General features: G+C 36.7%; 1 long non-coding RNA gene across 1 annotated transcript; it reads right to left on the bottom strand.

Annotated features, from left to right (window-relative positions):
* Positions 1 to 58: 58 nt before the first annotated feature.
* On the bottom strand, positions 59 to 2,209 carry LOC107473435 (uncharacterized). The gene is made up of 4 exons (XR_001588984.3): positions 2,086 to 2,209; positions 1,940 to 1,994; positions 1,723 to 1,851; positions 59 to 219 (listed from the first exon to the last, which is right to left on the bottom strand). It is a non-coding gene; the product is annotated as an uncharacterized LOC107473435 (long non-coding RNA).
* Positions 2,210 to 14,993: the final 12,784 nt, after the last annotated feature.

The raw sequence follows: 14,993 nt of genomic DNA, 5'->3' as shown, positions 1-14,993 counted from the left end.
CTAACTCAGCTTGCGAAGTCAAGACTGGCCGGAGAATATTTACATAAAAGTACATATACACAATCCTGCCTCTCCATAAACCTCTAGGAGGATCAAAAGAACAAGTTATGCGGAGAGAAAACCAAGTGTATATATACACATCATAGCATAACAAAATAACCCTGTAACCACTCCGCTTCAAAGGTCCAGACGCCTAACGAGATGCCTCTCGACCTGCATCTGAAAAACAACAACATAGTATAGAATGAGAACCGGAGGTTCTCAGTATGGTAAAGGTGCCACACGCATAATATATAAGGTCCTGGGAATGCCAGAGGCAATCCTAGAACGCCGACACTCAGATTATAGAGCTTAAAGTATTAAATAGAAGCCATAAAAGGTGGTTTTCTAAGGATATTTAAACCTAACTTAACTTAACCTTAGATCTAAATCCCATTCTGCCATTCCTCCTTACCTCCAACTCCATCATGCATTTTCACAGACAAGTAAACAAACAAAGGCAAGCACAAGAAGGTTACAAGTACTGCAGATAACAAATATACATTTAACATGGCAAGTACATTTAGGCACACCCGGTTAATACACAAGCAAGTAGTTCAAGTAATATGCATATGATGCATGCCTGTTCTATGACTGATGAGGCTCATCTGTCGATTATCCAGCCAACCCGACAAGTCTGAATTGTACTTAGACTGTCCCCCGACGTGCATCCCCAAGAGTCTATGCATAGTTTTTCTCAAATAATCAATAATACTCAATGGGGGTAACATTCCCGGGAATTTATATAGTGCCCGGTCACACTTACGTCGTAGGGTCAACAGAGTATCGAGTTTTCAACCTAGTACACGTGGTGGCAAGCCACGGCATTTGATCCAGGGAATCTCGTATCTCAGATCATTCAAATTCATAAGCCATATAAATAATTCAATTATAATTCATCAACTTCAACATCATTCTCAATCGCATTTCATTCATCATCATACATCAATCATATTCAATCCTTATCCTTCATTATCACACCTCCCATTCCGTCCATCAATAGTTCCAATTCAAAACATAACTCATTCTTTTCTAAATGAATCAAACTTAAAACATACTCATTTTCTTAATAACTCTAAATCAAACCATATAACCTTTGAATCTAAATCTTTTTAAATAGTCATATAAACAAAATCTCTAATTTTTTATAAAATTTCGGCAGCATCTCCTCTAAAACTTGGACTTTGCCACCCTTTTCGGGTCCAGACCTGCTTTCTTTTCAATTCAACATACCCTTCCTTATCATCATAACAATCACCACAATAAATCTACCTCAGATCAACAATTATACTTATACAATATTCAAATTCAACAACCAAAATTCAACTAAAAATCATAGTTCACTAATCTTAGGCTTCTAACACAAAATACCTCATTATCACAACAACCTCCACAATAGTTATACCTCAAATCAATAATTTACCAAATCATTAATTAATCAACAAGCACCAAATCAGCCATGTTCATCAACAATAACATTCAACCATAATTCTCTCCAAATTAACATAACAACATTCACCATCCAAAATTAATAACTAATTATCCAATAAACTTCAACCAATTATATTCATCGACAAATTACTAAATATTAAACATACACCTGCATTCCAACTTATCCTATGGTCATCTAGCCTAAGTTTTCACAGAACATTATATATTAAATGCAAGAAACCTAAACCATACCTTAGCCGATTCCCAAGTGTTATTCCAAGAAAATTTTCCTAAAAGAACACAGCCCTCAAAACCTCAACTAATCCGCTTCCTCCAAGTTCCAATATTCACAATTTCAAGCTCCAATTATTTATTCACAACCTAATACACATTCATAACACATATATATCCAATTTAATACTCAAAGCTCAAATTCAAAGAAAATAAAATAGAATTATCGTATCCTCACCTTACCCAAGCTTCACATAAGTAAGAGTGAACGTTTCTCTCAAGCTAATTGGATCCTAAAACATCATAAATCAAAGAAATTCAACCTTCCCATTAAAAATTCAAAAATTGGGGGAAAAGATGGCTGGAAGTGATTAAACAAATTACCAGTGAAATTGTTCCGATAGAAACGTAGAGCTCGACGCGGTGAACGCGTGGCCGCAAACGGTGCGGCGATTGGAGCTCGAACGGAGAAGTTACAGGATATTGAATTCACCGTAAACAAATTTCTCTTCTTGTATTCTGTCTTGTATTTTTCTGTTTAATTTTGTCATGTCTTGAGTCTCATGGAAAAAGGCAAATAGTGAAATTTGTATGAAAAAGTCATAGAGCAAAAAAAGGCAGAGAGTGCAAAATTAAAAGAAAAAGCCATAGATGTCCTTAGAGGTCCTTTGTACATCTGTGTTGTGTTTTATGATTCTGTGGGAATCCCCTTGTAAGTTGAGTTAGCACTTGACAGTCTGTAATCAAGAAGATTATAGTGAAATTCCATCATTGTTGTGATAGAGACTGGATGTAGGCTGCACTGCACTTAGCAGCTGAACCAGGATATATTTGGGTATATATTTCTCTCTCTTCTACTCCATTTCTGTTTCTACTGCACAGGAGCTAAAACTAAAAATATCTCGTGCCAAGTGACGAGACAAAAATAAAAGTCTTGTGGCTAGGGACGAGACAAAAATCAAAAAGTCTCCTCAAAGACCAGCAAGTGTAATCAAGCAAAAAAAGGGGCTAAGATTCAACCCCCCTTCTCTTAGCCACTGGAAACCATCAATTGGTATCAGAGCTTGGTCTCAAAGAGATTAAGCTTTGCAACTTGGAGAAAAGATCCATATGGCAGAAAGCAGTGGCTCAATTCTGGTGTCTTATAACATTACAGAAGGACAGTCAAGCAACAGACCGCCTCTTTTCAATGGGAAAAACTATACCTATTGAAAGGAGAGAATGAAAATCTTTGTGCAAGCAGTAGACTACAGGCTTTGGAAGATCATCCTAGAGGGTCCTCAATTTCCAACTAACACAAGTACTGAAGGAGTAGTCACTCTTAAACCAGAAGCAAGCTGGACCGAGGAAGATAGAAAGAAGGTGGAGCTAAATGCCAAGGCTGTAAATCTACTCAATTGTGCTATCAGCTTCGAGAAATACCGATGAGTATCACGATGCACAACGGCAAAGAAAATCTGGGACAAATTACAAATCACTCATGAAGGAACCACCATTGTGAAGAAGACTCGAATAGACATGTTAAACAGAGAGCATGAAATGTTTGCAATGAAGGAAGGAGAATCTATTGATGAACTGTTCGAACGGTTCAATACCATCATTGTTGGCTTGGATGCTATGGGAATAACACATTCTGATTCTGTGCTTGTGAGAAGAGTATTGAGATGTCTCACTAAAGAGTAGGAAACAAAAGCTTTAATTATTTCTGAGAGCAGTAGCCTTGATTCCATGACATGTGATGATTTGAGAGGAAACCTTCTTACTTTTGAAAACACTTATTTGAAAAAGGAGTCAAAAAAGAAAGGAATTGCTTTTTCTTTTGTAACTAGCCCCCTGGATGATGAATCCAGTGATAACTCCTCTGAAAATGAATTTGTGTTGTTTGCCAAAAAATTCAGGAAAATGGTGAAGTTCAAAGGCAAAGGCAGTAAGCTCGAGGAAAATGAAAAAAGACCTTAGCAAAGTAACTTATTACAACTGCAAGGAAATGAGACACTTCAAATCTGATTGTCCCAAGTTAAAGAAGGAGGAGAAGCCAAAAAGAGGAAAGAAGAAGGGACTGATGGCTTCATGGGAAGATTTGGAAAATGACTCAGATGATGATGAGGAGGAATCCGAGACCAAGTCACAACCATGTCTCATGGCAGATCACATAGATCAGGTAGTCTTTCATAACCCTAACATTGAAGATCTTCACCTTATAATAGACCACCTTTCTGAAAAAATAAGATGTTTTCTGCTTGATAACCAAGATCTTGAACAACAAATTATCATTCTTAAAGCTGAAATGGTTTTCTCAAAGAAAACCTAAGGGAGGCCGAAACTGCTTGTGATCTTGTTGAGGAAAATAAGCAGTTAAAAGCCCAATTTAGAAGTTGTGAAAATGATCATTCTGTTGTTGCATATGTAAATTGCTTTAAGGAAAATGAAGAGTTGCTGAAAAAAATTAAAAATCTTGAAAATGATTTAGCCAAGTTTACTCAAAGTTCTGAAAATTTAAATCAAATATTGGCTAGTCAAAAACCACTCTTTGATAAAGCTGGTTTGGGGTTTTACAAATCCAATGAGAAACCTTCTTTTGAAAATAGAGCTTCATCTTCTAATGACACAAGGTTTCAAGATCCCACCTATTTTAACAAAACAGCAACTCCAAGGTTTTGTAGGCTATGCAACCAAAACGGTCATTTTCCCATTCAAAATTTTTTTGGTGAAAGAATAATTGGTGATAAAGTTTACAAAGTTGTTTTTTATTATAATGGACTAGGACACAAGAGATGGTTTAACGTGAAAGGATCCAAGAAGATTTGGATACTTAAGGTCACTTGAGCTTGTTTTGTAGGTATGCCTAGCATCCAAACGGAAGGAAAATATGTGGTACATAGACAGCAGATGCTCTAGGCACATGACCGGAAAAATAACCTTCTTCATAAAGCTTGATGAATATGATGGAGGACTTGTCACTTTCGGTGATAATGGTAAAGGAAAGATAGTGGCCATTGGAAAAGTTGGAAAAAGCTTTTCATCTCGTATAAATGATGTTCTTCTTGTAAATGGTTTGAAACATAATTTACTTAGTGTAACCAATTGTGTGATTTAGGATTTGAAGTTATTTTTAGAAAGCTTGTGTGTTTGGTTGTTTGTGAAAAAATTGGGGATATTCTTTTTTAAGCTAAAAGATGCAACAATGTGTATGGATTAACTCTTGAGGACTTGAAAGAACAAAATATAACATGTTTTACTTCTCTTGAATCGAAAAAATGGCTATGACATAGAAAGTTGGGTCATGCTAGTATGTACCAAATTTCTAAGCTAGTAAAGAAAAATCTGGTTAGAGAAATTCCTAAAATCAAATTTGATAAGTATCTTACTTGTGATGCTTGTCAATTAGGCAAACAAGTTAAATCCTCTTTTAAACCAAAAGATGAAATTTCAACCAAAAGGCCATTAGAGATGTTACACATTGATCTTTTTGGTCCAACAAGAACTCAAAGTCTAGGAGGTAAACACTATGGTTTAGTAATGGTAGATGATTACTCTAGATTTGGTTGGGTACTTTTTCTTGCTCATAAAAATGATGCTTTTCATGCTTTCTCAACCCTTTGCAAGAAAATTCAAAATGAAAAGGATTTAAAAGTAGCCCACTTGAGAAGTGATCACGGAAAAGAATTTGAAAACTAAGACTTTGAAAAATTCTGTGATGACTTTGGAATTACTCATAATTTTTCATACCCTAGAACACCTCAACAAAATGGGGTTGTTGAAAGAAGGAATAGAAGCCTTCAAGAAATGACTAGGGCTATGTTATATGAGAATGAGGTTCCAAACTTTTTATGGGCTGAAGATGTAAATACAGCATGTTATATTTTGAATCGGACCATTATTAGAAAAGGGTTGAAGAAAACTCCTTATGAGCTACGGAAAAGGACCCCTTCAAATCTTAAGTATTTCCATGTTTTTGGATGCAAGTGTTTTGTGCTTAATAACAAAGAAAACCTTGGCAAATTTGTTCCAAAATCATATGAGGGCATGTCTGTTGGATATTCCACTACTAGCAAAGCCTATAGAATTTACCTCAAAGATCATAGAACTATAGAGGAATCCATACATGTTACTTTTTGCGATTCTAATTTAATTCCCAGTATTGTGATAGATAATGATTCAGATTGTGAAGAAGCTGGAACAAGTAAAGAAAATCCCAAGTCTGCTCAAATTGAAGAAGCTGCCAGTCCAGTTTTGTCTCGTCAGATTGGAGGAGACATTTCTATTTTGTCTCCTGAGCCAGCATGAGAAACTGAGACAGTGAGACCAACAAAAACTCATCAAAGCTCAACACCACAAAGGAAGCCTAGAGAATGGAAGTCCATGAGGGGTTATCCTCATGACTTCATCATTGGTGATCCCTCTCAAGGAGTAACAACAAGATCCTCAACCAAAAGACAATCCGAACCAAGCAACTTTGTACTCTTATCACAAATAGAGCCCAACAATGTCAAACAAGCTCTTGAAGATCCATCATGGGTCAAAGCCATGCAAGAAGGGCTTGCTCAATTCGACAAGAATGAGGTTTGGACACTAATACCTCATCCGGATGGTAAGAAAGTTACGGGTACTAAGTGGGTTTTTAAAAATAAACTTGGTGAGGATGGACAAGTTGTTCGTAACAAGGCTAGATTAGTGGCCCAAGGTTACGATCAAGAAGAGGGTATATATTTTGATAATTCTTTTGCTCCGGTAGCTAGAATGGAAGCAATTAGATTGCTTCTTGCCTATACTGCCCATAAGGGTTTCAAAATGTTTCAAATGGATGCTAAATGTGCTTTTCTTAATGGCTTTATTGATAGAGAAGTGTATGTGGCACAACCCCTTGGTTTTGAACATAAAGAATTTCCAAATCATGTTTTCAAATTAATTAAGGCTCTTTATGGTCTTAGGTAAGCTCCAAGAGCTTGGTATGAAAGGCTTTTACCTTCTTATTGGAAAATCAATTTCAAAGGGGTACCATAGACACAACTTTATTCATTAAAGCATCTACTGATGATATTCTTCTAGTTCAAGTTTATGTGGATGACATTGTGTTTGGATCGGCCAATGAGTCCTTGTGTGAAGAGTTTGGAAAACTCATGACTAGTGAGTTTGAGATGAGTTTAATGGGAAAGCTTACTTTCTTTCTTGGCCTCCAAATTAAACAAACTCCTAGTGGTACATTTATTCACCAAGGAAAGTATGCAAAAGAACTTATCAAAAAGTTTGGCCTAGAAAATTCTAAACTAATGGGAACACCAATGCATCCAAACATTAAACTTGAAAAGGATGATGATGGCAAAGATGTGGATGAAACACGGTATAGAGGAATGATCGGTTCACTAATGTATCTTACCTCCTCTAGACCGGATATTGTTCAAAGTGTGAGTGTATGTTCAAGATTTCAATCTCACCCAAAAGAATCTCATCTTACATCCGTTAAACACATCATTAGATACATTAAGGGAACTAGTGATTATGGCTTATGGTATCCAAAATCTGATGATTTTTGTGCAGTAGGATTTTGTGATGCAGATTATGCGGGAGATAGGTGGATAGAAGGAGCACATCTGGCATGTGTTGCTTCCTTGGAAGATCACTCAACACGTGGTCAAGTAAAAAACAAGCAACTGTGGCTCTATCCATAGCTGAAGCTGAATATATTTCTGCATCTGCATGTTGCTCACAATTAATTTGGTTAAAAACGCAGTTAGAAGATTACAAATTAAAGATCAATAGTATACCATTATTTTGTGATAACATGAGTGCTATAAATATTTCAAAAAATCCTGTTTTGCACTCAAGAACAAAGCACATTGAGATCATATATCATTTTATTAGAGAACATGTGCAAAATGGTACTATTGATATTCAATTTGTAAAATCTGAGGACCAACTTGCTGACATTTTTACAAAACCCCTTTGTGAAGACAGATTTTGTTCACTAAGAAAAAGTTTTGGAATGATTGATCTTGTTTTTGTTGATAATTTGTGAAATTTTGATTCTGTTCGGTTTTGTCTCGTAGGAATGGACGAGATAAAAATAAAAGTGTTGGAAGGGATGTGATCAAGAGGGAGGCTGCGCAGAATTTAATTTCAGTGGACCCTACCAAATCTCTTTGACCCCACCATGACTATTTTGTTAGTTCCTCATTTTTTGAAAATCACAATCTCTTTGTTGTCTCATCAAATCTTGTTGGAAGAAGCATGGTGTCAAATCAAATCTTTCCTTTCAACTAATCCCTTGATTCAAGGAAACTACTTTTTCAAATAAATGGAAACTACCTTGGTTAATAATCGCGCCCTTGATGGTCATTAACTTCCTCCACTATCTCTTTCCAATCAGCATTTAATACCTCTCTAACCTCCTTTCACTCACCTCACCCTTCGGCCTTCTCTTCAACTTCCATCTCCATTCATCTTCTTCACATAATGAAAAAGAAAACTGCACCTAGAAAGAGTGAAAGAATTCGTCTCTCTCAAAAACCATCCACTCCCTAAACTCACACCCACATACATATTCATTCCATTTCTTCATCTTCTCCCTTACCTCCCACCAAGCAACCCGAATCCATGAGACGCAAAGTAATAGCCCAGAAATCCTCTGGAAGGAGGAAAAGCGAAAAGAACAAGGAACCCAGCATTGAACAAGAGGAATGATGAGTTTGGAAAACTCTAATTTAATTTTGATGATGAACAAACATTATTGAAATAATTAATTACAAAATTATTGGTTTAATTTTCATGTAATATGTGTTAATTAATAATTTTGTGATGCAGGCTTCATATTGGGCCAAAAATTAAATGATATGATGCAAGCCCAAGTGTGAATTTTAACTCAGCTTTGATTCAAAGATTATAATCAACAAAGTGAAGCTGAATTATTCTTATTGGGGCAGAATTGATGTTAATTAGCCCAAACTAAGTTTAATGGAAAGATCCATTAACTTGGTCCCAATTGAGAAATAGAGAGAAAGAGCTCCGTGCATGTTTCCACGGGAATCAAATTCACTTTTGAATGGATTTCAAATTTTGTTCTATTATACTTAATGTAGACTTTGTAAAATGGAAAGAGAAAGTGGAGAAATGATGTGATAGCCTTAAGTGCACTACACGTTTCTAGGCTTGGGTTTTGAATCAAATTAATTTATCTCATTCTCTTTCCTATCTTCACTAAAGAATATTTTCTCTCTCTAATCTCTCTTTCTTCCCTTCGGTCATATCATAGGAAATTATGGAAGCTAAGTTGAGCTACCAAAAGGAAGAAGAAGCTACATGCATCAAGACCATCAAGTTGATGGCAAGAAAAAGAAAAAGAAAAGTATGTCGTGGCTGAGATTTTCACCAAATATGGTTAGATTTGGTGAGGTAATCTTGAGCTTTTCATGCTCAAAAAGGAAGAAGAAGATTCGACCAGCAAGGTGAAGATTCTTGGAGGCATGGCTTGTCTCTGATTCTGCTCAACCACCACAAGAAGTAGCTAGAGTGGCGAAGTGATGGAAGAGACAGAGATTAGAGCAGATGAAGCCATCATCATCATCATGAAGCATCAAGGGCCAGAAATCCATCTTGGAGAGCAAGCCAAGGATGGAGCACCCGGATTGATGAAGGGTGATGACCAAGGAAGAACTAGAGGTATTTGCATGTTGGGTTTTGCATGAGTTACCTCTTCTCTCTACGTGGCCGAACCAGTTTATTTTGCATGGAGAAGAAGTTAAGCTTGGTTTGTTTGGTTTCAACTGTGGAAGCTTCACTCTTCTATAAAAAGGATGAACAGCCATAGTTTGAAGCAAGGAGACAGTGTGAGAGTGCAAGGCACAGGGTTCTCAGAGCTACCTGAGCTAACATATGTTCTTCTCCTTCAAAGTATTCTATTTTATATTTTTCTGTTTAATTTTGTCATGTCTTGAGTCTCATGGAAAAAGGCAAACAGTGAGGTTTGTATGAAAAAGCCATAGAGTGGAAAAAGGCAGAGAGTGCAAAATTAAAAGAAAAAGTCATAGATGTCTTAGAGTTCCTTTGTTCATCTATGTTGTGTTTCATGATTCTGTGGGAATCCCCTTGTAAGTTGGGTTAGCACTTTACAGTTAAAAGCTTGGCAGTGACCAAGTCAAGTTCAGGATTGGGTTTAAAATTCTGGACTTGTCCCAGATAGGAAGGGTAGTTCCTAGGGAGAATTGGTGTATGTAATCAAAGTTGATTATAGTGAAATTCCATCATTATTGTGATAGAGACTGGATGTAGGCTGCACTGCACTTAGCAGCTGAACCAGGATATTTCTTGGTGTACTATTTCTTCCTCTTCTACTTAAATTATGTTTCTGTTGCCCAGGAGATAAAGCCGAAAAATATCTCGTGACAAGTAACGAGACAAAACGAAAAAGTCTCGTGGCTTGGGACGAGACAAAAATCAAAAAGTCTCCTGAAGTTGTTACAAAGACCAGCAAGTGTAATCAGCAAAGAAATGGGCTAAGATTCAATCCCCCCTTCTCTTAGCCACTGAAAACCATCAATTGGTATCAGAGCTTGGTCTCAAAGAGATCAAGCTTTGCAGCTTGGAGAAAAGATCCTCATGGCAGAAAGCAGTGGCTCGAATCTAGTATCATACAATCTCACAGAAGGGCAGTCAAGCAACAGGCCACCTCTTTTCAATGGAAAAAACTATACCTATTGGAAGGAGAGAATGAAGATCTTTGTGTAAGCAGTAGACTACAGATTATAGAAGATCATCATAGAAGGCCCTCAATTTCCAACTGACACAAGTGCTGAAGGAATAGTCACCCTTAAACCAGAAGCAAGCTGGACCGAGGAAGATAGAAAGAAGGTGGAGTTAAATGCCAAAGCTGTTAATCTACTCAACTGTGCTATCAGCTTCGAGGAATACCGACGGGTATCACGTTGCACAACAGCAAAGAAAATCTGGGACAAACTACAAATCACTCATGAAGGAACCACCACTGTAAAGAAGAGTCGGACAGATATGTTGAACAGAGAGTATGAAATGTTTGCAATGAAGGAAGGAGAGTCCATTGATGAAATGTTTGAAAGATTCAACAACATCATTTTTGGCTTAGATGCTCTGGGAATAACATATTCTGATTCTGTGCTAGTGAGAAGAATGTTGAGATGTCTCACAAAAGAGTGGGAAACAAAAGTTTTAATCATTTCTGAGAGCAGCAGTCTTGATTCCATGACTTGTGATGATTTGAGAGGAAACCTTCTTGCTTTTGAAAATACCTATTTGAAAAAAGATTCAAAAAAGAAAGGAATTGCTTTTTCATCTGTGACTAACCCTCTGGATGAAGAATCCAGTGATAACTCCTCTGAAAATGAGTTTGTTTTGTTTGCAAAAAAATTCAGGAAAATGGTGAAGTTCAAAGGCAAAGGCGGCAGCTCAAGAAAAATGAAGAAAGACCTTAGCAAAGTAACCTGTTACAATTACAAGGAAATGGGACATTTCAAATCTGATTGTCCCAAGTTGAAGAAGGAGGAGAAACCAAAAAGAGGAAAGAAGAAGGGTCTGATGGCACCATGGGAAGATTTAGAAAATGACTCAGATGATGATGATGAAGAGACCGAAACCAAGTCACTACCATGTCTCATGGCAGATCACAAAGATCAGGTAGTCTTTCATAACCCTGACACTGAAGACCTTCATCTTATGATAGATCATCTTTCTGAAAAAATAAGATGTTTTCAGCTTGATAACCAAGATCTTGAATAACAAATTACCATTCTTAAAGCTGAAAATAGTTTTCTCAAAGAAAAGCTAAGGGAGGCCGAAACTGCTTGTGATCTTGTGGAAGAAAATAGGCAGTTAAAAGCTCAACTTAGAAGTTGTGAAAATGATCATTCGGTAGTTGCATATGTAAATTGTTTTAAGGATAATGAAGAGTTGCTAAAAAAGGTTAGAAGCCTTGAAAATGACTTAGCCAAGTTCACTCAAAGTTTTGAAAATTTAAATCAAATACTGGCTAGTCAAAAATCACTCTTTGATAAAACTGGTTTGGGGTTTTATAAATCGGATGAGAAACCTTCTTTTGAAAATAAAGCTTCATCTTCTAATGACACAAGGTTTCAAGATCCCACCTATTTTAACAAAACAGCAACTCCAAGGTTTTGTAGGCTATGCAACCGAAAGGGTCATTTTCCCATTCAATGTTTTTTGGTGAAAGAATGATTGGTGATAAAGTTTACAAGTTGTTTTTTATTACAATGGTTTGGGACATAGGAGATGGTTTAATGTGAAAGGATCCAAGAAGATTTGGATACCAAAGATCACTTGAGTTCATTTTGTAGGTATACCTAGCATCCAAGAGGAAGGAAAACATGTGGCACATGGACAGTGGATGCTCTAGGCACATGACCGGAAAGACAACCTTCTTCATAAAGCTTGATGAGTATGATGGAGGACTTGTCACTTTTGGTGATGATGGGAAAGGAAAGATAGTGGCTGTTGGTAAAGTTGGTAAAAGTTTCTCTTCTTGTATAAATGATGTTCTCCTTGTAAATGGTTTGAAACATAATTTACTTAGTGTAAGTCAATTGTGTGATTTAGGTTTTGAAGTTATTTTTAGAAAATTTGTGTGTTTGGTTGTGTGTGAAAAAACTGGGGATATTTTGTTTGAAACTAAGAGATGCAACAATGTGTATGGATTAAATCTTAAAGACTTGAAAGAACAAAATGTAACATGCTTTACTTCTTTTGAATCTGAAAAATGGCTATGGCATAGAAAGTTGGGTCATGCTAGCATGTACCAAATTTCTAAGCTATTAAAGAAAAATTTGGTTAGAGGAATTCCCAAAATCAAATTTGATAAGGATCTTACTTGTGATGCTTGTCAATTAGGCAAACAAGTTAAATCCTCTTTTAAACCAAAAGATGGAATTTCAACCAAAAGGCCATTATAGATGTTACACATTGATCTTTTTGGTCCAACAAGAACTCAAAGTTTAGGAGGTAAACACTATGGTTTAGTGGTGGTGGATGATTACTTTAGATTTGGTTGGGTACTTTTTCTTGCTCATAAAAATGATGCTTTTCATGCTTTCTCAACCCTTTGCAAGAAAATTCAAAATGAAAAGGATTTAAAAGTAGCCCATTTGAGAAGTGATCACGGAAAAGAATTTGAAAACCAAGATTTTGAAAAATTCTGTGATGACTTTGGAATTACTCATAATTTTTCATGCCCTAGAACACCTCAACAAAATGGGGTTGTTAAAAGAAGGAATAGAAGCCTTCAAGAGATGACTAGGGCTATGTTATGTGAGAATGAGGTTCCTAAATTTTTATGGGCTGAAGCTGTAAATACAACATGCTATATTTTGAATAGAACAATAATTAGAAAAGGGTTGAAAAGAACTCTTTATGAACTATGGAAAGGAACCCCTCCAAATCTTAAGTATTTTCATGTTTTTGGATGCAAATGTTTTGTACTTAACAACAAAGAAAATCTTGGCAAGTTTGATCCAAAATCTTATGAAGGAATGTTTGTTGGATACTCCACCACTAGCAAGGCCTATAGGATTTATCTCAAAGAACATAGGACCATAGAGGAATCCATACATGTTACTTTTTGTGATTCTAACTTAATTCCTAGTACTGTGATAGATAATGATTCAGATGGTGAAGAAGCTGGAACAAGCAAAGAAAATCCCAAATCTGTACAAAATGAAGAATATGCCAGTCCAGTTTTGTCTCGTCGGATTGGAGGAGACATTTCCATTTTGTCTCCTGAGCAGGCACGAGCAACTGAAACAGTGAGACCACCAGAAGTTCATCAAAGCTCTACACCTGTCCGAAAGCCTAGAGAATGGAAGTCTATGAGGGGTTATCCTCATGACTTCATCATTGGTGATCCCTCACAAGGAGTGACAACAAGATCCTCAACCAAAAGACAATCCGAACCAAGCAACTTTGCACTCTTGTCACAATTGGAGCCCAACAATGTCAAACAAGCTCTTGAAGATCCATCATGGGTCAAAGCCATGCAAGAAGAGCTTGCACAATTCGATAAGAATGAGGTTTGGACATTAGTACCTCAACCGGATGGTAAGAAAGTTACGGGTACTACGTGGGTGTTTAAAAATAAACTTGGTGAGGATGGACAAGTTGTTCGTAACAAGGCTAGATTAGTGGCCCAAGGTTACGATCAAGAAGTGGGAATAGATTTTGATGAGTCTTTTGCTCCGGTAGCTAGAATGGAAGCAATTAGGTTGCTTCTTGCCTATGCTGCCCACAAGGGTTTTAAAATATTTCAAATGGATGTCAAATGTGCTTTCCTTAATGGCTTTATTGATAGAGAAGTGTATGTGGCCCAACCCCCCGGTTTTGAACATAAAGATTTTCCAAATCATGTTTTCAAACTTTCAAAGGCTCTTTATGGCCTTAGGCAAGCTCCAAGAGCTTGGTATGAAAGGCTTAGTGCCTTCCTATTAGAAAATCAATTTCAAAGGGGTACCACGGACACTACTTTATTTATTAAAGCATCTAATGATGATATTCTTCTAGTTCAAGTTTTTGTGGATGACATTGTGTTTGGTTCGGCCAATGAGTCCTTGTGTGAAGAGTTTGGAAAACTCATGACTAGTGAGTTTGAGATGAGTTTAATGGGAGAGCTTACTTTCTTTCTTGGTCTCCAAATTAAACAAACTCCTAGTGGTACTTTTATTCACCAAGGAAAGTATGCAAAAGAACTTATCAAAAAGTTTGGCCTAGAAAATTCTAAACCAATGGGAACACCAATGCATCCAAACAACAAACTTGAAAAAGATGATAATGGCAAAGATGTTGATGAAACACGGTATAGGGGAATGATTGGTTCACTAATGTATCTTACATCCTCTAGACCGGATATTGTTCAAAGTGTGGGTGTATGTTCAAGATTTCAATCTCACCCAAAAGAATCCCATCTTTCGGCTGTTAAGCGCATCATTAGATACATTAAGGGAACATGTGATTATGGTTTATGGTATCTAAAATCTGATATTTTTGTGCAGTAGGGTTTTGTGATGCAGATTATGCGGGAGATAGAGTGGATAGAAGGAGCACCTCCAGCATGTGTTGCTTCCTTGGAAGCTCACTCAACATGTGGTCAAGCAAGAAACAAGCCACAGTAGCTCTATCCACAGCTGAAGCTGAATACATATCCGCTTCTGCATGTTGCTCACAATTAATTTGGTTAAAAACGCAGTTGGAAGATTACAAATTAAAGATCAATAGTATACCATTATTTTATGATAACATGAGTGCTATAAATATTTCAAAAAATC

This window comes from Arachis duranensis, chromosome 2, assembly GCF_000817695.3.
Source record: "Arachis duranensis cultivar V14167 chromosome 2, aradu.V14167.gnm2.J7QH, whole genome shotgun sequence".
NCBI classification, from domain to species: Eukaryota; Viridiplantae; Streptophyta; class Magnoliopsida; order Fabales; family Fabaceae; genus Arachis; species Arachis duranensis.
The sequence above is the reverse complement of the archived record's forward strand: the minus strand, read 5'-3'. Positions and strand labels throughout refer to the sequence as shown.